Source organism: Neofelis nebulosa, chromosome 5, assembly GCF_028018385.1.
Source record: "Neofelis nebulosa isolate mNeoNeb1 chromosome 5, mNeoNeb1.pri, whole genome shotgun sequence".
Taxonomy (NCBI): Eukaryota; Metazoa; Chordata; class Mammalia; order Carnivora; family Felidae; genus Neofelis; species Neofelis nebulosa.
This window is the reverse complement of record NC_080786.1, coordinates 80,229,974-80,254,100: the sequence shown is the minus strand read 5'-3', so window position 1 is coordinate 80,254,100 and position 24,127 is coordinate 80,229,974. Positions and strand designations below refer to the sequence as shown.

The following is a 24,127-nucleotide window of genomic DNA, read 5'->3' as shown; positions in this document are numbered from 1 at the left end:
AAGTGAAAAAAGGAAATCTCAAAAGGCTTCTTAACATACTGTGTGGCTCCATTTATATAACATTCTTCAAATGACAAAATTGTGGAAATAGATAACTGATACGTGGCTGCCAGGAATTAAAGAGGGGTTGGGGCAGGAGAGAAGCATGTGCAGCTAAAGAAGGAAAAAGATGGATCCCTGTGGTGATGAGATGTTCTGCATCATGACATGAAAATCAATATCCCAGTTGTGATACTGTACTGGGCAAAAGTACACAAGAACTCTCTGTGTTTTTTTCTTACAACTGCATGCCAATTTAATATGATCTCAAGATGAACTTTTAACCTAAAGAAATAAAATGTTTTTTTTTTAAGTTTGTGCTGGTTTTCCTGCATTATTGTAATCAAATGTGATAAAAACAGAAGACTTAGAAAATAAAGAATAATATGTGGAGAAACATTTTAAAATCGTTCGTAATCCAACATAAGGTTGGATTGTTGTTTCTATTTTTTTTTGTTGTTTTTAAAAAAAATTTAATGCTTTTTTTATTTTTGAGAGAGAGAGAGAGACAGAGACAGAGCACGAGCAGGGAAGGGGCAGAGAGAGAGGGAGACACAGAATCTAAAGCAGGCTCCAGGCTCCAGGCTCCAGGCTCTGAGCTGTCAGCACAGAGCCCGATGCAGGGCTCAAACTCATGAACTGTGAGATCATGACCTGAGCCAAAGTCAGACCCTTAACTAACCGAGCCACCCAGGTGCCCCAAGGTTGTTGTCTCTAAAAAGTAATGAGTTACAATATGTATGTAAACTACATGACATCTGGGATCAGCCTGCCGCTTAAAGTGTAGGTAAGATTGAGTTAAATGCATCCTTACTCACATGTCCCTTTCAGTGTCCCGTGAAAATCAAAACAGTTTCCCCAGATTCCTGTGCTTGCCTGGAGGTAGGAGTAGAAAGTGTTTCAACCTCATAGATACATGTGTTTCTAAAGTCCTTCTTTGGCAGAATCAGTTCCATGTGTGAATCATTTGCCAGATAGGCTCATGACATTTTCAAAGCTGCAGCCCAGCCCCTTCCATGAAGCTCCACTCTCTTGAGATAGGTGGGTCCTTAGTGGGTTTTACCAACCATCAAAGAAAGGTGGCCAAGGAGAGGAGTACATCACACCAACGAAACACATTCAAATTAAACACCAGATTCCTTTGCACTAGTAAGCCTTGGCTTCACCCACAGATGGGTATTATAACTGCCCCCTTTTCTCCTGAGGCCTTCAGCCTTATGCCACCTTTGAATGTCCTGTCTTTTTCCTCTTACCCCCTCACTTTTCTCCCCCAATTCCCAAGTCCCTGTTCATCATTTATTCAAAGGAGTTTAGCCTTCTCTCTTGTTATCTTGGTTCTTGGTAGCTCAGAACCTCTGAGTATCACTTTCTCACTAAGCAGCTTGTCAAGGATTTTTCTAGCCCGAGATATTTTCTTCCTTAAGAAAACTCCTTGTGCCGTTTGTTAAGAAAACCCATTTATTTCCCTTACCATGCACTTGCTCAGGGGATATGGGCTAGCCCTGTGTCAAGGGACATAGCTAGAGACAGAGGTGGTCAGTTATCCTGATCTTCGGTTTCTCTGAATCATTTCTAACATTGGCCTCTTCAAAGTTGGTTCTCTTTGGGGGAACGAAGGCATCACAATAAGTTTTGACAGGGTCACTCTTTTTTTCAGCCAAAAACATCAAAACTGTCACATTTCCAAGAGTTACATTCATTGTTTTCACATGAAGTCAGTTCAATCCTTTGTCTGAAGTCTGGAAGACTCAGTCTCAGAGGTAATATTAGTAAAGCAGGTAAAATTAGTAAATCAGAAGAATGACTTTCATCACTTTAGAAAAGTAGAGGGGAATGAACTAGAGGTACAATAGGAAAATGCCATTGTATTTAAATTGTATCTAAAGTCATGTGGTAGAAAGTATCCCCTTCCTAGCCTTGTCATATTAATTCTTTATTCAAGAGACCTTTACTGAGTGCTGTCTACTTACACTGCGCTTGGTGCCATTTCCACTGAAAGGGATATTAGGCTTATTTATACTTTTTCCTGACTCTGGTTCAAGATTGTTTATTGTGTATATGGAGACTAAATATTTTAGCCAGACCCATTTGGCTGACGAATCGGACCAAAGGGGTGAGGTCAAAGCTGGCCTGTTGCCTTTGGCTCTAAAAGCAGCCAGGCACTGTCCTTTTCACTTTCTGCCCCACGCCATGATAGAGTCCACCTTTCAGAGGAAAAGCATCAGTCCCGTCAGAAAATACCCGAAGAAACAATGTCACATGGCACCGTGAGTCGGGAACCGCCTTGGGGAAACTGTGCGAAGTGAGTGTCTGCTCCAGGCAGCGGCCCACAGGCACAGGCTGCTTTCCAGAGGGCAGTACAGCTCGTGAAAGCATGCTGGCGCCACTAAGACATGGTCAACTGCCACTCTCCCAGGAGCCTTTGCTGCTCCAGAGGTGGGGCGGCAGCTGACACAATTGGTGGCGAGTTCAATCATCCTTCTGAACCAAGCAATTCATGGCTGGCGTCGGGAGGGGAAAGTAAAATAAGCCTTGGGTTTTTGTTTTTGTGCGTACGTGTGTGATGACAGCCAAGGAATCCTTATTTTCTTTCCAGGTGCCCAATAACTGAAAAGCCACTACTGAGGGTGCCAATGCTACCATCTCGGTATTGTTGTTGCCCCACTGAGGGGTGGGTAGGGGCTGGCAGTCAGACAGACGGTGCTTTAATTGGTCTCCTCCTGGAAGGGAAAGAGCCAAACGTTTGCGGGATGCTTCTTGGAGCCAGTTTCAGAGTAATAAAAGTGCATCTTTGATACACAGAGAGTTTATGTTCTTCATAAAAATGCTAATTGCAATCTTCGCAGAGAGCAGTGGCAAGAATGCTTTTCCCCTTAGGCTTTTCAATAGGGATACGGTTGTGCTATGTGGGTGACCTTGTATTCACTAACTAGGGACAAGGCTTCAGTCCTCTCAGCAGCCTTTCGAAACCTGCTGTAAGGATTCCATCACTGCGCGTCTGAGACCATTCAAACTCTTTTCATGGAAAACTGGAAAGCGATCTATTTGTTTCTTTAAAAAAAAAAATCTCTTAATACAAATACACAGAGGGAGCTTAGAATATTTTTCCCTCAGTGAGTATGTTTTTCCAAGGTCAATTTGGAGGTTCTTCCTATTTGGCTGAGAAAAACTGGGGCCCCGGTAAAGGCATCCACAGCTCTCTCTCTCTGTGGCTTGGAAAACTTCCCCACCTACAGATGCTACAAGAAGTTGCTGATGTTTTTCCAGGGCCCCACTGTTTGCTTCTCTCGCTACAGAGAAGGAAGACAGGGTGATGAGTGAGGTTTTATTTGTCCTGCAAGATGACTCATTCAGCAAGAGTTTCTGACCCAGAATTCTCATCTTTCTTTGCTCTCTCCATCCCCAACCCCCAAGCTTCTTTTATATTTTGGTCCTTGGGCAGGTTTCCATTGACCTTCTCTTGCCATCCTCTCCCTCAAATCTCAAAAAAATAATAAGTTTTTTTTTTTTTTAAGTCCAACTTCCCACAATTGCATTCAATTTACTCTGGGAACTCGTTTAAAGGGCAGGGGTTTTGAAATATGATCAACAAAATAATCAGTTCTGGGTTACATTAAATAGCATCCTTCCAGACTGACCTAAGACTTGAGAGGGAAAACAGCTCCCTCCAATCCCTCCCACCATGAGCTGGACTCTATGTCTCAAAAACTTTGTATTGAATGGTTCCCAAAATGATGTCTGCCTTTCCAACAGGGAGAGTGCAAAGTCTTTCTCAGAACCCAGTCTCATCTTTGGCCCAGCTGCAGGCAGGTGTTACTAAATAGCCTGATGCTCCTCTCGTACTCACAATGTCTCCACAGCAGACGTTCTGTGCTCTCAGGAAGGCTGGTCTCTTTTTGAAAAGGGGTGGGGTGAGAGGGACACTCAATGTAAGGGAATCAAAACATAGTAGACTAACCGGACCGAAACATTACAGCATCTAACCAATTTTCACTGCAGCCACACAAATCCAGGAGACCAAATATTGAAATTTGCCTTCATAAGATCCAATTTCTAACATCCCTGCCATCTCTTCTAATTCATTACAACATGCACAAGACGCTGTTCTTTCAACTTTGTCCTTCCCCATCTGTAAACTGGAGAGAGAAAGAAGGAATACAGAGCAGTGGATTCTTGTGAAGGTGCCACTGTCCAGCTGTATAATACCCTTTTACCCAGGTCACATACTAAATAGTCATATGGAACCTATCTGTTCTGTGAATGTGGCACAGTCCAGACCGAGGAGCCAGGGTTACTAGGAGCTTCGGCGGACCGCAGCTGACAGGAGGCAGTCTCTACCCCAGGCAAGAGGGCCCAAGGCCGGGAGAGATCAGCCAAATCAAAGGCAGTGTGTTAGGGAAAGCAGGGCTTTTAACTCAAGGAAGACGTGCTACAAACACCACATTTAGATCACGGCTAGTGTCACAGAACCACGTGTTCACAGACAGATTGATCAGTATCAAATGTTCTGATGTTCTAAAGATATGAGTGAACAGGTACCTAAGGGTGGAACGAGGGGATGGAAAACAAGCTGGTGAACATTTTACACCTCGGCGAGGACTGAAAAGATCTGGCTAGAGATTTTGAATTCTGCACTGATGAAGGTGTCTTCTATTAGCCAAGTAAAGAACAGCTGGGTGTGGTAAGGTGAAAAGAGGGTAAATACAGGGAGAAGGAACCATGATAGCAAGACGGTAGTCAGCATGGTGTGAGGGAGAAGCACAAGACTATACAAATGAGGAACGAATAAATGACATGAAAGGAGTAGGTGACAGCAAAGGGCATTGATGACATTTGAGAGGGAAAGTGACACAATTAGATAAATATGGCAACAGTATGTTGCAGGATTTTGGGAGAGTAGGAAGACAGAGAAACCTGTGACTTACCCTGTTTTCCTCCTAAACATTCTGTTTTATAATTAAATTTTTTTCATCTCTGTCATTATTTTTTTTATTATATGAAATTTATTGTCAAATTAGTTTCCATACAATACCCAGTGCTCATCCCAAAAGATGCCCTCCTCAATGCCCATCACCCACCCTCCCCTCCCTCCCACCCCCCATCAACCCTCAGCTTGTTCTCAGCTTTTAAGAGTCTCTTATGCTTTGGCTCTCTCTCCCACTCTAACCTCTTTTTTTTTTCTTTTTTTTTCCTTCCCCTCCCCCATGGGTTTCTGTTTTCTCAGGATATAATTTAAAATTTTTAATGTTCTTTTTAATGCATCTTTCCCTAAGAAAGCAGGTACAGATCTTTTTTGTCTTGTACACTCCAGTGTCCCCAGCACCTGCTAGTCACCTAGCATGTAGGAAGTATCTAAACAATTTGTGTGTTCAATCAATGAGTATAAGGATAAATGAATATAAAGCTTAAAGAAACCTCAGGTAATGACAGGCAGGATAGAAGCAGGAACAAATCCATGCGAGTCTCATGAGGTGTTAAAACCAACAGCACGTGGTAACAGACTAGATTCGGGGCCGCTGGAGGGAGTAGTCAGAGGTGAGAGATTTAGGAACTAAGTGTCTGAGTGAAGGATGCTGCTTTGGGTGGGAATAGAAAGTGACATTCCCAGGAGCCAGAGTGGGGTCAGGTCCAGATGGAAATGCAGTTGGCTTTGGTCTTGCTGAGTTAGGATAGTGATGGCTATCTTGCCGATATGTCCAGAAGAGCTGAAAATACAGACTGGGGGCTCAGAAAAGAGGTCAAAGCTGAAGAGAGAGCTTTGATTTTACCTGTGGAAAGGCACAGGTAAAAGCTGTGGGCAAGGATGAACTTGTCCAAGAAAGCGGGCAGAGACGAGAAAGCAAACAAAGACAGAGCCTTAGGGAGGGTGGCAGGATGAGCCAGTGTCTGAAGTTTATGAACCACGTCTTGATCTCCTGATTCAGTTATCTGATCTCTTATTCACCGGCCAACCCAGAAAACACCACATATCTTTGTCCGGCCCAAGGAAAGAAGGCCTTTAAATGCACGCTGCATTCCAACCATTAACTACAATCACCAGCTCTTGCATCAACCATTAACAGCTAGAAGCCGCTCTGAGATTGCCACTCGAGGCTGTACGTTGCGAACTTATTTTTCCCTCTGATGCTGTTTAGCTTCTGATGATGTTATTAAAATGAGAGATTTTTTTTTAATGAGCTGGAAGGGAATCCACTTAACTAAATTGTTTGTAAAAGGAATAAAACACACCAAGACTCTCTGCTTTGCACCATCCACCAATATAGGATCCTGCAAGAACCTTCTTATGTAAATATTTACAAGGAGGGTAAAAAAGGAAAGTGGTTTGGGGAGCCACCAGATGGAATAATACAAGAACAAACTTGCATGCAGTCAAAATGGGCTGTAGCAATAACTGGGCACCCTCTCAGGAATCTACTATTGCCTGGGGGCTGAGGAAGAAAGAATATAGAATAAAAGAAATAGCAGCTCCCGCAGAGCGTCTCCGGAGCTCCATTTTAGCTACTCTCTGAAAACTGGGTTTTCGTTTTTATTAAAATCTTCAAAACCTAATTATAATAAGGTCTCTAATACTAATGTTTATGGATTGACTCATTATCCATCAGTCTTCTATAACCAACCTCTAGTGTCTCCCCAAGTCTCTCGGAAGATGCCATTTTGGTGCCTTGGGGGCTGGTGAACAGGAGTTCATCATCTTCCTCTTGGGTTGCCTTCCCCAAGTTTGGTCCCTTTACATTTCATTTCTGAGTTTGCTGTCTGTTCATGCCGCTACCCATGAGCCTGTGATGCCTTCCCATTTTATCTGTCTGCCTCATATGGCCTATTTACAAAGAAAGGATCATTAAGATAAATAAATTGTATAACGTCTCTGTGACTGTTTTCCTGCCCTCCCCCACCTCTCCCTGGGCTCCCCAACCCAGAGAACATTTGAAACAAACTTGACTCGCGATGCATTTTGCAAATAAACCACAAAATAACATGATTGTAAAAATGTTAGCTGCAAAAGTAATAAATAAGGAAATAAATAAGTGTGTAACCACAGAGGCTTGTCTGGCTCCTCGGCCCTCTGACCACAGAGGCCCTCTGCTGTCTGTCCTCACTAAGGGGGAGGCCAGGAAAGTGGGAGAGCACTTCATCCTTGCCCACAGGCCTCATAGGTGGAAGTTACATGGAGAGAGGACTTTTTCTTTCTTTGCAAGGTAGATAGTTCTATGGCAAAGCTACCCAACAACTGAAAACATTATCAGAGAATGGAAGACGTGGGCTTCTTGCCTCCGTCGTTTCAGATTCACTTACCATTTTTGAGCATGTAATAGGGGTCAGGCTCTGGGCCTGGATGGGTTCATGGTACATCTCTTTAGTAACCCCAGGAAGTGGATAGGATTAGTCCCAATATGCAGAAGCGGAAAGTGAAGCCCATCACTTTCCAATGTAGAGGTCAGCCTAGAACATTTCACAGATGCTATGAAATCTCCATAATGATTGGAATGAATGAAGGAGTAGAGGAGAAACGTGTGTGATTTTTTCTGCCCTATTTTCGGTCCTGACTTTTTAGACCCCCTCATTTACAAAGATTTTGGGATTAACACACTAAAGTCTAAACAGGAGGCTTGCCAAGTTTTTTTTTACTTACTTGTACTTTGAAATCCTGATTGCCCAAAACCCCTCTTCATCTGTGGGGTGGACACCTGCGTGGCTGAAGGATTCTGCCAAGGACATGACTAGTTCGGCCCAACCAAATATAAAATGGAGGTTGAAAGCTGGGCCTGAAACCAGATAATAGAGGGAAAATCTTCAGTTCGGGCCCAGAATCCAGTGTTCAGCAATATTTTATGCCCCAGGACAGTGTTTAACTATTGGGGAAGGAAAAGAGGGCCATTGTTATTTAATATTTACAATATGCCAGGCACTTTGGTCAGAGCCCCCGAGTCACACAACCTGAAAGGAAGCCCTATTCACATCATGGTCCTATGGATGGTGCCCCTCCCCCAGTGTTGTGTAGTACACGTGACCTGTCAAGCATTTCAAGATACCCTTTCTTCAAGGAGACACCCAAACAAACAAAAGACAAACAAAAACAAACAAAATCCAAGAAAAACACAGCCTCAAATAAGCAACAATCAAACGATGGAGACAGATGTGTATGCAAATGGTAATCAGGGGTTAGGAGCAGAGATAAGTGCAGTTATAGGCTGAAAATGGAACCACCATTCAGTTGACCAATCTCACATCAATTAATGTCTTTGATTTTCACAACTCCATGAATAAGGGTTATTACCCCCATTTTCTAAATGGAAAAACAGAGGTTCAAAGAAGAAATGTGATTTTTCTGAAGTACCCATCTCTTAAGTAGGAAGCTAAGTCCAGTACCCAAGTCCCTAGGCCATGCCTCAGAGCTCTTCCCTGCTCCTCACCGCCATATTGGAAATGCCTCAGAAGAGGGACCAAAAGCAGCTCAGTATGCCAGTATCTGGAGGGGGCTGCTGAAAGCCACAGTCAGGAAAGAACCAGAAGAAACCTTAGGAACATGGGAGGCACAAAGATTACAAGGATACTGGAAGGAGAGTGTATGACAAAAAATGAGCCACAGCATCTTGGACTTATTAAACATCAAATCAAATCATTCCTTCTCTAGGATGTAGCATCCCAGATGGGGAAGGTTTATGATTTTAATACAAATGTTATCGTAACTTAGTCGGGATACAACTCTTTCAAAAATCCATTATGTGTTTGTCTATATTCTGAAACAAAGCACAAGAAGTGCAATTTAGCCTTTTTGGGAGGAGTGGACTATAGGCCGTCACATTCTTCACTGAACTCTAATGCACAATGACATTCTAGAGGACTCGAAATTTAAGGGACTCTTGACCTCCACACTCAGTTCAGATTGCAGCGATTTTTTTTTCATGCTTGTGGATTTGTGGGAGGACTTTGTTTTTTGTTTTTCTGTCTCCTCTCCTCTTTCTAAGCCATCAACCTTGTACTTCTCTCCATTTTCAGTAGCCTGCCCGTGCCAGCACCTTCTCCCACTTTTAATTTGCTGTGTTTGGTCTCATATGTATTTGTAGGTAACCAAATCTGTTATTAGTCTGTATAAATTAAAATTAATCAAGCTCTGAGTAAAGGACTATAGCCCATCAGCAAACTAGGTCAACATTGGTGCATTAAGTTTGAGCCCTTCTTGTGGCTGTATCCATGTCCTGTGCTTATTTGCCAGGTTTACTTGTATTTGTTCAGTGAATGGCCTTTAAGACCCGACTTAAGTAAAACTTCCTTCAGAATCCTGTGAATCCCCAGCCGAAATTACTTCTGCCTCTGAACTCTCAAACTAGTACATGTGTCTTGGGGGGATGGGTCGTCACCAATACCTATCTTGGGTTTGTTGTCAGTGGGGCTTTTCCCTTTAATAAAAGTAAAGTTTAAAGACGGGATTTGTATTTTATTTGTCTTAAGATCTTCTGCCAACCAAGGCTTTGTACATAATTAAGACACAGAGACTGTCCTTAAGGGGATTTTATCCTAGTAAAAGGGGCAAATGGGAGGGGGGGAGAAGGCAGAAAGAGTTGAAAGGGAAGGAAGATAAGGATAAATGTGGAGAAGGGGAGGAAGAGAAAAAAGAAGTAGAAGACCCTCTAATCCCTTAGCTTAGTCCATTTTCCCAAACAAATTAGGAGCCACTTCTGGCATTTCCTGAGTTTCTCGCTAAAATCTGTCCCGTGACCATCCACAAATGCAGACAACTGCCATCAGAGCCAGGATGGAGGGACCAAACACAAGCACCCAGATGTGCCCCCAAACCATGCCCACCAGAAAGGACACCGAAGGCCAGGAGGCCCCGCTGCTGGGAGGCTTGTGGGAGGAGGGAGCAGCCCCAGTTGGCAGGAGACGCTGTGGGCTCTGCCCTTTCCTGCCTCGCCACAGCCTGGCTCCACAGCACCAAGTGAGCATGTCCTGGAGTGAACTCATCTGAGGCCCTCCTGCTTTCGGACAGGTATTCAAATGAGTGAATGTTTTATTTTAAAAGACTTTGTTTAAAAATACGGTCTCAGAACTTTTTCTGTTCCTCCTGCTCTCATAGTCCCCAAGGCCAGTATAAGAGAACTAGTCCAGTTTGAAATCAACAAAATCAAAGCAATTTAACATTGGTTGGACTCCCAAATATATACCCTATGAATATTCTGCTTTGGAACTTTCCACAACCTGTCTTCTCCAGATCAGTGGTCGAATGAATTGTCATGTTCTGGTGACATGAATTTTGATGCATAACATTACCTTCCCATGTGTGTATGGTGTTGCCCCATAAGGCGTTAGCCTTCGTAAGCTCTCTTGGCTTTGATTGATAAGGCTGCTGTAGTGGGTGCTACATGTTGTTTTGGCCTTCTTAGCACCTATTTTCTCCTATTCTGGCAATCACTTTTCCTTTAGAGAACCACCCCTCCCTTTCAATCCATGTGGTATATGAGGAACTGACCTTATTCCTCTAAGCTCCCAAGTTGGTCAATCAGCACATCTAACCTCACTGGCCATACTAACCAAATAAGAGATGGGCACGTGCCCCTGTCAGTCCACTGAGAGTTGATTGTGGATTTTTTGTCAAAATTACTTGGGGGGGGTGGGGAAGAAAACCAACTTTTGGTTAAGGTTTTTTAACTGATAGCATATAAATGTGCAGCTGCTGAGAAACACTAACAAACAGATGCCTGATAAAGAAGCCGACACAGAGGGGCGCCTGGGTGGTTCAGTCGGTTAAGCGTCCGACTTCGGCTCAGGTCATGATCTCGCGGTCTGGGTGTTCAAGCCCCGCGTCAGGTTCTGTGCTGACAGCTCAGAGCCTGGAGCCTGTTTCAGATTCTGTGTCTCCCTCTCTCTGACCCTCCCCCATTCATGCTCTGTCTCTCTCTGTGTCAAAAATAAATAAACGTTAAAAAAAATAATTTTTTTTAAAGAAGCCGACACAGAGAAAAGCAGAGCTGATAAAAGCAGAGAAGCATTATTCTGATTTTCTTACTTGATACCTGTTGCAATTTTTCGGTTATGTACCCAATATGTGATTTATCACTTAGTCTACTTTGTGTTGGGTTTCTGTTAGTTGCAACCAAAAGAGCCCTGGTTAATAGAAGTGCAGAGACAAATGTAATATAAAATTCCTATCTTCATAATGCTTTCTACTTTGCAAAGTACCATCAAATGCATTATCTCATTTAAATATCATAAAAGATTCAAAAGTTGGCCATTATTGGGCAAAAGGCATGAACAGACAATTTTCCAAAGAAGATATCCAGTTGACTAACAGACACATGAAAAGATGCTCGACATCAATCGTCGTCAGGGAAATACAAATCGAAACCACAATGAGACACAACCTCACACCTATCAGAATGGCTAACATTAATAACTCAGGCAACAACAGATGTTGGCGAGGATGCGGAGAAAGAGGAAAACTTTTGCACTGCTAGTGGGAATGCAAACTGGTACGGACACTCTGGAAAACAGTATGGAGGTTCCTCAAAAAAATCAGAAATATAACTACCCTAGGACCCAGCAATTGCACTACTAGGTATTTATCCAAAGGATCCAAAATGCTGATTTGAAGGGGCGCCTGCACCCTAATGCTAATAGCAGTGCTATCAACAATAGCCAAAATTTGGAAAGAGCCCAAATGTCCGTTGACTGCTGAATGGATAAAGAAGATGTGGTATATATATACACAATGGAATTTTTTACTCAGTGACCGAAAAGAATGAAATCTTGCCATTTGAAATAACATGGTTGGAACTAGAATGTATTATGCTAAGTGAAATAAGTCAGCCAGAGAAAGACAAATATCACATGATTTCACTCACATGTGGAATTTAAGAAACACAACAGATGAATATAGGGGAAGGGAAGGAAAAATAATATAAAAACAGAGAAGGAGGCAAACCATAGAGACTCTTGAATACAGAAAATGAACTGAAGGTTGTTGGAAGGGAGGTGGGGGCGGGTGGAATGGGCTAAATGGGCTATGGGCATTAAGGAGGGCACTTGTTGGGATGAGCACTGGGTGTTACATGGAAGTGATGAATCACTAAATTCTACTCCTGAAGCCATTATTACACTGTATGTTAATTAACTTGGAGAAGAAGAAGAAGAAAAGAAGAAGGAGGAGGAAGAGGAGAAGGAGAAGAAGTTGTTGTTGTTGGCGGCCATTATCATGCTCCCTATTTAAATCATGAGAAAATGGAGGTTAACAAAATTAGCCAAGCCCTGGTTGCTGGTAGGTAACAGAGCCAGACAGGCATCTGATGTTCCTACTCTAAATTCAGTAGCATCCATTCTTGTTCCAGAGCATTTACAATCAAGAACAGAAGACAAGCTGAGCCCATGTATAAAGTTGAACAGTCAAAGCCAGACAGTACATACAATGGTGAAATATACCTAATGAGGCAGCATTGTCTGTAAAATTGATGGTCTTTGGAATAAATGATCTGTGTGTCCAGAGGTGGGAGAGTGCTGAGGATTTGCAGCATTCACAGAAAGCATGGAGAAAGGACAGCACTGTTGTTAAACTTTTCCAGAGGATTTTAAGGCATTGGGATGACTTTTAAGATCCAGAAAGCCTTTTAAAAATCTTCTAGTCCAGTCCTGTATGAAAGAAAGAGAGGAAAGAAAAGAAAGAAAGAAAGAAGAAAGAAAGAAAGAAAGAAAGAAAGAAAGAAAGAAAGAAAGAAAGAAAGAAAGAAAGAAAAAGAGAACAAACTGAACTGGTTAGAGAAATGGAAAAAGGGGCTTGTTGTTATTTTATTATTGGTCATTCATTTATCACCTATGCTGTTCCAGGCTCCATTTGTGTATATTATCATCAGTGCGCACAACACTGCAAGTCAAGTATCATTATCCCCATTTTCCTGATTTGGAAAATAAATCTCAAAGTTTCTTCCCTCGGTGTCTTTGTACAAGCTGTGCTCCTGTCTCAGATAGCCTTGCTTTTCTTATCTGAATTAGGAGCACCTACTTATCTTCTAAGACAGTCTGAAGACTCCTCCCACAGGGACTTTTCTGCCCTTCCCCACTCACTGGCCTCTCCCTGCATTCAAGCCCGGCCAGCAGCAGGGAAGCACCGCACTCACTAGAATTTGAGGTCTTCGTTCACAACTCTTCTCCCTCTACCACACTGCCAGTCCCTTGAGATTAGATGCTCAATCTAACCTGTTGGTCTTTGTACATCCGGTGCCTCCCTTAAAATCTGGCACCAGAGCAGATGGGAAGAGAGAGAGAAGGGGAGAAGTGGAAACAGAGGACACAGGCTTAGCCTCCAGGGAATGTCCATAGTTGCAAAGCTGTGAAAGAACAGGAGGCGGCCAGGATGAAGGTGTTGGAGAAGAACCAGAGTAATGCTGGGTCTCAGGAAATGTTGGAGGAAAGGTTGTCAAAAGCATCAATGTGGCAGAGAGATATCAGAGAGTGGGACTAGAGAGAAGGTGAGGCAGTGGGGAGCCATGCTGGTTTTGCAATCAGCTCGTAATCCCTTAAAGGAAATTATCAGAGGGTTCGGATTTATCAAAAGACGTGCTTTTCTCTTCGGGCAATCTGGAGGATCTATGAAGTTGAGTAATGGTGTAATTATACTTCTCGGGCTGCTTTGCCTAAGTGACCCGGGTTGAAAGACCTCCAGGGCTTCTGGTTTCCATTTCCAGAGCAGGGACTAGTTGCAACAGATCGGCTCTCCTAGGGGAAAACCCACCACAATGATGGTGAAGCACATTTCACAGCCAAGGAAACTGGGATTCAAAACCAAAGTACAAACTGAACTAATAAGCTTCACAAGCGTTGATAGTTAAACTGACAGGTGAAAGATTCTTAATGTATCACTACACGAAATCTAGGGGCTTTCCCCCTAATTTTGGTTGTAGCACGAAAGGAGAAAAACCAGGCACTTCTGTATAATACTGTTCATGGTTACCATCAGAAACCCAGTCCTGGGTGGATTAGCCTTGGGTCTCTGTCCAGAGGGAGAAAAGAACAATGAGCCAGAAGACCTGATTTCAGCAGTTCCACTTATCAGATGTGTGATGGCTGGGCAAGACACTTCCCCTCCCTAAACCTCAATGTTCTTATCAGTGAAGTGGGTAATATAACAATACCTTCCCCACAGTGTTGGTGTGGAAATCTAATAGGACACTGGTCTTAAAAATTGTTTGTAAACTCCAAAATGCTATGCCGATACTATACATTTCCAGCACAAATAGAAATGCTCTTTTACCAGTATTGATAAAAGGTGGAAACAAGCTCAAAGTTTGAATTCAGCCCACAAAACTCAACCCTTTTCCATCTTTTTTCTGAATTTATGTTTCTCCAATCTCAGTATACCCATCTGCTGAGATAGGGACTTTCTTTTTTATTCTTTCACTACCTATTTAATGAATACCTATTACATGTTGGACATTATTCTGGGCACTGGAGATGTAAAGGAAGAACAATGGCAAAAATAATCATAGCGACTACCCAGTGTTCCTTGAGCACTCTCTATGTTGCAGGTTTTAAATCAGGCATTTGACATGTACTAACTCATTGAATCTTTGTAATGTCACTAAGGTAATATTTATTATCTTCATGTCACAGACGAGGACATTAAGACTTGAAGAGGTTCAGTAATTTGCCCCAAGTCACACAACGGGTCAACGGCAAAGCCAGGGCCAGAAGAAGGACTGACCTAGGTTACTTGTCCCTAAATCCTGTGCATTTGCCACTGTGCCAGACTGTCATGGTGGGCAGGGTCTCTACATGCCCAGAGCTCACAGGCTAAATGAGGTTGAAGACAGGTCAATAAGGAGTGGCAATACCTGCCTCCACAGGGGAGTACCTGGGAAGAGCAGCCCCTCCCAGAGAACAGAACTCTGTGAATCTGTTGATCAGTGCCCAGAGTCAGGATGGGATGCATGGAGGGCACCTAAGCCCAACCATGTGCTTTGAATACTGAGTATTTTTCTCTGAAATACTTATAGCCTTTTCGATCTCATCATAATACTACCCCTCGTTATTCTGCAGGATTTTGTGACCTGTTTACAAGGTATTTTACACTCATGATCTCATTTGATCCTCCCAAGAGTAATGTGAGATGGGTGGGCCTGGGACAATTCTTCCCAGAATTGAGGAAACTGAGGCCCGAAGAGAGAAGGTTGCTGGTCCTGAGTCATCCACTTAGCAGTGGCTAAGTGGAAACTGAGGAAATGAGGCCCAAAGAGAGGCCATTGGTCCTAAGTCATCCATTTAGCAGCGGCAGACCAGGGACTTCAAACCAGGTCATCAGACTGGGGACCAGGTTTCACGAATGTCTGGCCTTGAGACAACATCATCTTCCTATCTTGGCCCAGAAGCTTTGACAAACTGAATTACCTCTTTGGTCAAACCTGCAGATGTGTCATAAGAGATCTCAGAGGAGGATTTTGAAGTTCTTCTTTCATATGTGTGTGTATACACACACACACACACACACACACATATATTCATATGTTCATATATGAATATATACACATTTAAAAGTAAGCTACTTTGTATTTATAGAGTATCTTTTGTCACTTAATTCTAAACACTTCTAGGCTCAAAGTTTAGAGACTCTCAGGACTAATTAGCCATTGACTTGGATCCTCTCTGACCTTGTCTAATGTCATGATCTAATGTGACCATTTTGGTCATTTTGAAACACTGCGGGTCACAGTACATATCACTTCAGGAGGCCCGGCACATGCAGGGCATATGGGTATCAGAAATGCACTGTACTTATTTCCTAGGGCAACGAGAGCCCTCCAAGCAGGTTCTCCCATGAGCCTGAGCTTAACATATGAAAATGATTTCCAAGCATCACGAAAAAGTCTTCAGAGACTCTGAACATGTTTTTTTCACTTGTTGTGTATAAGCAATATAGTTTTAAATACCAGAATAGGTGTTTTTATTTTCATTTTCTCTCTCTCTCCCATGTTTCCCACTTCACTAAAAGGTACCCGGCCATACAGCCAAAGGAAACATGCAAGGACTTACTTTTATAGTCATTGACACTTGGTCAAGGACAAAAATTATTACAACTGACTCTTGTATGCCTCAATGGTTATGAGGGATAAGAAGGTTCACGTCTATGTAGAAGTTTGAAAACTGTCAATTAGAAGTTAAGGCCCCTTCCCTTCAACCAAACATTCTTGGTTCTGGGTCTATGGGAGAGTTTCTAAGAATAAGCAAACTGGACTGTGGATTCCTGGTTGGGGAAGGCCCGGGTTGAAATATGTTGTGATATTACTTATGAAGCTCAAGCTTTGAATATGTAATCTGAAACGTATGAATATCTTTACAGTGCCAACAGAGCAAAAGCCAATGTAACCCATAAGCCCCTGGGCATATGATGATCATCACCAGGATGAGAGGCTGTGGAAAGGACAGGCCAACCAGACTGCGGTTTGAATGCATATCCTGAAGACTCTGTCCTCCAAAGATATCCTTTGAAAAACATAGCTCTGATCATGATACTCTACAGTTTAAAAGTCAGCCCTTTCCATCTAGTCGCTGAGTGGCCCATGTTCCTCCCTGGCCCCACTTCTTTGCACATATGTGCCTGGAATGCCTCTCTTCAACTCTTTCTCCCTGGGAAATTTGGCAAGCTCGAATGCCACCTCCTCTGAGAAGTCTTCCCTGACTACCAAAACAGTCAGTTGTTCCTTCCTCTGTGCTCCCTTAGCACTTTGTACACAGCTCTAGGGTAGCATTAAACATGTTGCCTTGTAATTTTTTATAGGTCTTTTTTCTTTGCTACATTAGACTCAAATCAGACCTTATCTAGTCTCAGGGTCTCACACAACGACCGGCACATAGCAGGCACTTACATGTTTGACAAAAGGAAAGGGGGGGAAGGATGAAGAAAGAATAAAGGGAAAGAGACGGAAGGTGAACAGGAGGGAAAGAAAAGACACAGGAAGGAATGGAAGAAGGAATAAATAGTGTTCTATGTCCCCAACTGATAATCCTGCTGTAAAATATGAATAATCTCGTCTTCCTCTCCACAGACATGGAGAATCCATATTTATTTCACAGTCTCTCAATTAAGTGCCTCATTTGGATCCAATAAGACATTTATTGACTCTTGGTTTTTCTATTGATTCTGAAAAGGCCCCTAGAAAGATTTAATAAGTGTAGAAAAGATAAATAAGTGTACAGGTAATAAACTCTAGATTACATAAGCAAACATTACTTAATTACATTCCTATTAATACACTGACTTTGTAATGAATTTTTGAGGCATTTAATTATCAATTTGACAAGATAATCTAGGGGTAGTTAATGATTATACCAGTAAATTGTTTTTAAAAATCACTGACAATTATTAAGTCTCATAACAGACATCAAATTAACTTGCTAGAACTGTCTGGTTAAATAGACAGCAGTTAATTATGAGGTACTTTCATATTGCCTCAAATTTTAATATGTAAGCCATTTTAATTGTGTAATGTCAAAAGTGTTGTGTAAGGGAACAGTTTACCCATGGGGAATACTCATATTCTGTGTAGTGTGACCACAGGACAAGTACGAGCATGATCTGAGATGCGTAGCCTGGTTTGTCCCACTCTTCATCTTGGAACAGAAAAATAGAACGCTCTGGAAGAGACAAATGATTGTCATAGAGTCAGGCCTCTGAGGTCATTCTAACTTGTCTCTCAGAGGTAACTACGGAAAAGTGGTCAGATTATAAAGATTTGGGCTAATGATGACAGTATTTGCCACCTTATGAACATCAACTGTGGGCCAGACACTGTATCAGTTGCTTCATATAGATAATCTCTTTAATGGTTGAAAGATAGCAAATCCACCAATACGTAGGTTTCCCTTGGAATGCTGAGAGAGGCAGAACAAGAAATCACACACACCAAGCCACTGAAATGACTCATCTCAGCTTAAAACGGCAGACAAAGGCTGTGGCCACTTGTCAGGAACATGTCAGACAGAGAGCAATGGTCCCAGTGTTGAAGATATAAACATAGTTGAAGACCACTTACTTTTTAGGGGTTTAGAGTATCTCTTTTGCAACCTTCTTGCCAAAAGGCCCCTATCTGCCCTGATGGCTGGGCCACTTTTTATTCAATGAGCAGTGGAGAGGAGACACTTGATAAAGTACCTTTATCGTGACCTTCACAGTTCTAGATTTGATATTCTTTCCTGCAACTGCCTTACTCACTCTATATTTTACCATCATTTTTACGTGTGACTTACCCCTTGCCATCTAAACCCAGGTTTCTTGGGTCCCATCCTCTAGGTTAGTTCTCATGCTGCTGTGTGCAATGATTGCCCGCCCGAACTAAATATTCAAAAGAGTATTTCCTGAGTTGAACTGAGTTAAGTTCAACTGAGTTCAGTTAACTGAGTTAAGCCAGGCAGGATTGGACTGGATGGGAAGGGGTTGTACTGGATTGCACTGCATTGGACTGGACTACGGAATTAAACGTTGTAAAAAGGGAGGACAGATTCCAGAACCTATGTTTCTTCTGCTTTGGGGCCGAGGCACTTTCAGTGATAACAGAGCAACACGAGAGCTGTGCATGGACTCTGTAGCCAAACTACAGATTCCTAAGTTCACACCTCCGCACCACCACTTACTAGCTCCGTGATGTAGGATAAGTTCCTTAAATTCCTTGTGCCTCCCTGAGTAAAAGCTAGGGTAATAGTCCCTACTGTACAGGACTGCTGTGAAGAGTCTATTCAATTAATTGATGCTTGTGAAGTCCTTGGAATAACGCCTGGCACTCAGAACATATATAAGTGTCCTTAAGTTTTTAAAATAAAAATAATTTTAGAAAACAAAATCACTACTTTGAACTATATTCCACTTTATGAAGTGCTTTCACATATGGTGGCTCCCATCACCTATCCACAGGAAGGATTACCCCCATGAATCCCCATCTTGCCTGAAAGCAAGTGCAGATCAAGAAGTCAAGGAGGCCTTAAACGGTTATAGACTTGAACTCAGTTCTGTCTTACTGAAGATGTATTTTCACTTTGGAAGGTACTATCATCTTATGATGCTGCTGACAGTTTTCATACATGGTTCCGACTACAGTGTAAGCTCCTGGTCGCCTGATAGGAAGAGTCATGCATAGTCATAGTAGCTTCTGTGTTAGCAGAACAGCCTTTTTCCTGCCCAGCACTCAGCAGAGCAAAGGATCCCGGCCTGGATTAAGTTCTATGGAATGAGTTCTGTGATGTGGTATGATAGAAATAGCCCCAGTGAGGAAGTTGGGAAACCTGAATTTGGCCCCTGGCTCAACCACTAACTCTGGTGATATTAATAACTAACATTTATTGAGAGCTTACTCTGTGCCGTGCACTGTATTTATATCATTGAAACCTCACAACAACAAACCATGGGTATGTTTATTATTGCATTTTGCTGAGGAGAAAAGTGAAGTATGGTGGATGAGTGACTTGTTCAGGTCAAGCTGCTGGTAACTGCTATGATAAGTCTTATTTGGAGATTGAGGGGATGGGACCACTCTGACCTCAAAGGCACATTCCAACCCAGTCCATGTATAATTGAGTGAGCTCTTGCCTAATCCTCTCTCCTCTGGGGGTAATTCTGTGGTTCTGGGCAACTCTATGGTAACCTCAGACATCACAAGGCCTCTCAAGATAAAAACTGGTGAATCGTTGCATAATGCAGGATTTTCTAATCATGAAAGACCCTTATAAGTGAAAAAGTGGAAAAAGATAAAAACCCCAAATCTTCCCCAGCTTACCAATTTCATACAGACATTTATTACATTTGTAATCATGGGGTTCATTTCATTTTGCATTTTTGTTTCTTCACTGAATTTATTGTCCTGAACATTTTCCCAATAATCACTGTGAAAATTTTTCATAATTATCATTTTCATGATTACATAAACAACCAGCAACAACTATCAAATTAACTAATGACCCTGTTGCTAAACTTTGAGTCGTTTCAGGTATATTTACTATTATATATAATGTTGCAATAAATATCATTACACCATTCAACACTTTTTTTTTTTAATCAGTCACATTGTTTCTATAGTAAGCATTGTCCAGAAGGCAAAGCTAAGGCAAAGCATTGCCCAGAAGGCAAAGCTAAGGCAAAGCTATGTTCATGTCTGTGGCCCGTACTCTGAAAAGGGAGAGTGCAATATTGATGGTGACCACAAGTGACCCTGGACTGTTGAAATCTTAAGGCATTGAAGAGTGAATCTGATTCCAGATTTTGAGTAAACGTGACTGATTTGCTAAGGGGAACCAACATTAATTTAATAGAAGTTTTGATTCCAAGGCAAAGCTGACTGTCAAGGTGGGAAAGGTTCGTGAGAAGTGCCTACAAGAAATAGGAATGAAAAGCGATCTCAAGGGAATTTTGAAAAGATCAAACCCTCAAGAGATTAGCACTCAGGAGACACAAGTCGACCAGTTCCTTTGGACCTCACTTTGATATTTTGGTCTTAATACTCAAGAAACATGGCCACAGTGTCAGCTAATCAGAAGAATTGGCCAAACCTGGGATTCATATGAATGCATATATTTTAACTTAAGACACTCATTTGCCAGTCAACAAAGTTCAGTCTTTCAGCATGCATGTCCCAATTCCAATTTCCTTCTTGACCAAACCACTCCCATGATGTATCCTCCACTATTTCCCATTTTGTGTGTTTTCGTCTTCCTTTTACTGCTTTGTGGTTTTTTTTTTTAACAACAGAAGACTTTAAAACTAATCATCTACATTTTAAATCTGTGTCATTCTTTTATAGTTGCCTCATCCATGAACTAATTTTAAAGTATTTTCCAGTAACCCATCCCCTTTGAGCCTTTCCAATGTAACTAATTTAGTTTTCATTGAAATCGGTCTCTTTATTTTCATATCCATACTTCATCTGTTTGCATAATATTTAAATAATATAATTATATTAACAAATACAACCAGCATAAACATGTTGGGGGGGGGGAGGGAGGAAATCAACCAATCTTTGCTAAATATACAGCTCAACTAGTGGGAAGATATGGGCACCAGGGCACTGGACAGCAGCTTGGCATCCATGAGTAGTGTGTTAGGGCATCACTAGGAATCCTTACAAAGGGAACTGAAAGCTTCTGACAGTTAAATGGGAGTTGCATCTACTGATTCACCAACTGCTCCTCAACCTGGAAGAGAAGGAGAGAATGTGAAATGAACGCCTGCACTCTGAATGCAGAGATCATGTTTATCTGTTGTCTCTATGTCAACAAGGGACTGAAGGGACACTAGTCTAGCTCTGTGTAATTAGAGCTAAGGGTCAGAGATTGTGTCCTTTACTTTCTTGGAAACCTCATTCCAGTATTATAACTCAGTGGTTCTTACACCTTTTGAGGTGGTCCTAGACCCTTCTGATTAAATATAAGAAGGTTTTTCTTCATGAAAATATACAGATGCATTAGCAACCCCATGCAATGTCAGAGAGCTCATGATTCTTCTCATGAAGCCTGATCCTACAGGATTCTGTCCATCCTAGATTAGGGATCCTTATTATAAAAGCGAGGAGTATTATGTTAATGTAACAGTTCCGTCACTTCGCTAAAAATTCTGAGCCAAAATACAGAGTATGCTTGAAAGCCTTAAGTATTTGAGCTGGATAAGCCCTTAGAGATCATATGGTTTCCCCATTTTAAAAACTGAAACTCAGAGACAGAAGCAGTTTGTCTGAGGTCACCTGTCCATGACACAATGCTCAGATGATTTTTTAATGCTCTTTTAGCTAAAGAAAATAACTTATTTTTAATGGCTAGTGACCAAGACCATAAGCATACTTGAGGCCTAAATATCTAGCCAGGCTCCAGCTTCCAGAGTCACCAAAGGTCAAAGAATAAGAGGTGTAGGAATTGGAGCTTGAACCTATAACACTAACAAAAGCTGGGTTCCACTTCAAGTTTTACTACAAAGTCACTGATGTTGGGAAATCATTGCTATTCATTTGGTCTAAGTTTTCTTGTTTATGAAATTAGATCATTCAACTAGGAAATTTCAAGGTTCATTTCCAATTTTAAAAACAAAGTCTGGTAGTCCTCCTTTTCTTGGCCTTTTTTCTCTTAGGTCCAACCCAGAGAGATGACCACTAGGGGTCAGACCTGCAAGAAAGAACCAAAATTTTGGATTGTTTTTTTTTTTTTTCTTTCTTTTTTTCCCTAACTGGGAGGAAACAAGAGGTGGTCTAGCGTGGCAAGTAGTGCCACATTTAAAGTCTTTCAACATGCGAGACTGTACTGCATTCTTAGATATTTCTAAGAAATGGAGGTTTCAGAACGCTTTCCTCCAAGAAAGTCTTCCTTATATTTAACCTAGAGCCCTGAAATATAATTTCAATCTATCTCTTATTGTGTTGTCTGAGTGGAAACTAGTAATCAGCAACTCTTATTATCCTTTGGGTAAGATATGTATTGTTCTGAGCAAGTGTCAGTTCATGTGTCAGTTTCCTTATCTGTAAAATCAGGTCTAGGATTAGAATCACTCTTCCAATAAATGGCACTTAAGTACATGGTACCCTTGAAAGGAAACACAGACATGGACTGGCCCTCAAGGAGCTTTGATGGTCTCTAAGATCTATTACATGTCATTTTCTTAAGTAGGACCTCATTTTGCACTTTTCAAAACAAAGGAGTCACAATAATATCCTTTGAAACCTCTTATGGATTTATAGCTGTAGGATTCTAGGACTACTGGCTGGGCCAGTCTGTCAGTCTACTTCCAGAATCATTTCCTTTATACCTTTTCCCCCCTTCAAACCCTGACCATATTTTATAACTTTCTCTGTTTTCTCTGACTATTCTTCTCATCCAGACCTCATCATCGCTACTTTTCCAGGCTCGATTGTCTATTCAGTAGCATGAAGAAAGCTCTGGCAGAGAGGAAGCCTGGGGCTCCTTGGCCTCAGTAGCATGAGACCTTCAGTCCTCTTCCCATCCCACACGGAGTTTAGTTTAGTTGTTGTTTTGTTTTTAAAATACTTTTATGTGTTGCCTATATTTTAACATCTCTATACATGTGTAGAAATTCAACCACTATAAAAGTGTGTACTTTCAAGAACAAATTCCCCATTTCTTCCTTTTACTCCAATTGCATATCTGAGGTAAAGGCTATACACACTTTGCTGATGATCTTTCCAGATTTTCTTCTTTTTGTATACACACATAAGCTTTTGTTTTTACCAAGTCAGCATTCTCAAAGAGGTATGTAAAACCACTCACTAAAGATAGCTGTCTAGTGGAAATGAACAAACTGCCGATACATACGGTAACAAGAATCAAAAATAGTATGTTGAGTGAAAAAAGACTTATACAGACAAGTACATACTATATTATTCCATTTATATGGAAGTTCTAGAACAGGCAAAATGAATCTATGGTGAAAAAAATCAGAATAGAGTTTCCCGCTAGGTGGGGAAGACAGGGATTTACTGGAAGGAGACGTAGCAGAACTTTACAGGGTGATGCTAATGTGTTATATATCCTCACAGGGGGTTGGGATTCACAGATGCATGCATTTGTCAAAACTCAGCGAATGTATAGTTAAGACTTCATTTCATTGTATATGAGTATATATGGAAAGAAAAACAGCAAACAAATAGTGAACTCTAGCTAATGATATTCATGCTGAAGAATTTAAGGGGAAGTGTATGGATGTCTGCAAATTATTTTGAAATACATAAAAATGTGGATTAATGGATGGGTAAAGGAATGGTTAAATGGATAGATAATTGATAAAACAGGTTCAGTCAAATGTTAATGGTAGAATCTAAGTAGTGGGTATATAAGTGTTATAAAATTATGTTATCTTTGATATAGATTTAAAATTTTTTCCCATAAAATGGAGGGGGGGGAACAAGCTTTGAAGAGCTTTAAACTCAGACAGTAGACTATTATTGATAATGTCATCACATTTTTTTGAGGCCTCAGGAAACAGCATAATGGTAACAGGCCTAATGCTCTCCCCTAGATTCTTACCAATTAGTAGCTACATCATTCATATAGGCTCCAGGAAGATAAAAAAAAAAAAACCCTCAGGAAAAAATAGTGATAGCTACAGTTTATTGGACATTCC

The 24,127-nt window shown here is 41.5% G+C and overlaps 2 long non-coding RNA genes across 2 annotated transcripts in view; one reads left to right on the top strand and one right to left on the bottom strand.

The window, feature by feature from the left end:
• LOC131512319 (uncharacterized) overlaps positions 1-16,768 on the top strand; it is a 40,728-nt gene extending 23,960 nt beyond the window's left edge. Inside the window, exon 3 of the long non-coding RNA XR_009262089.1 lies at positions 16,361-16,768. This is a non-coding gene — a long non-coding RNA (uncharacterized LOC131512319). The remainder of the gene's footprint in view (positions 1-16,360) is intronic.
• Positions 1-24,127, bottom strand: part of LOC131512320 (uncharacterized) — an 80,482-nt gene that overhangs the window by 28,869 nt on the left and 27,486 nt on the right. The gene's annotated exons all lie outside the window — the stretch shown is intronic.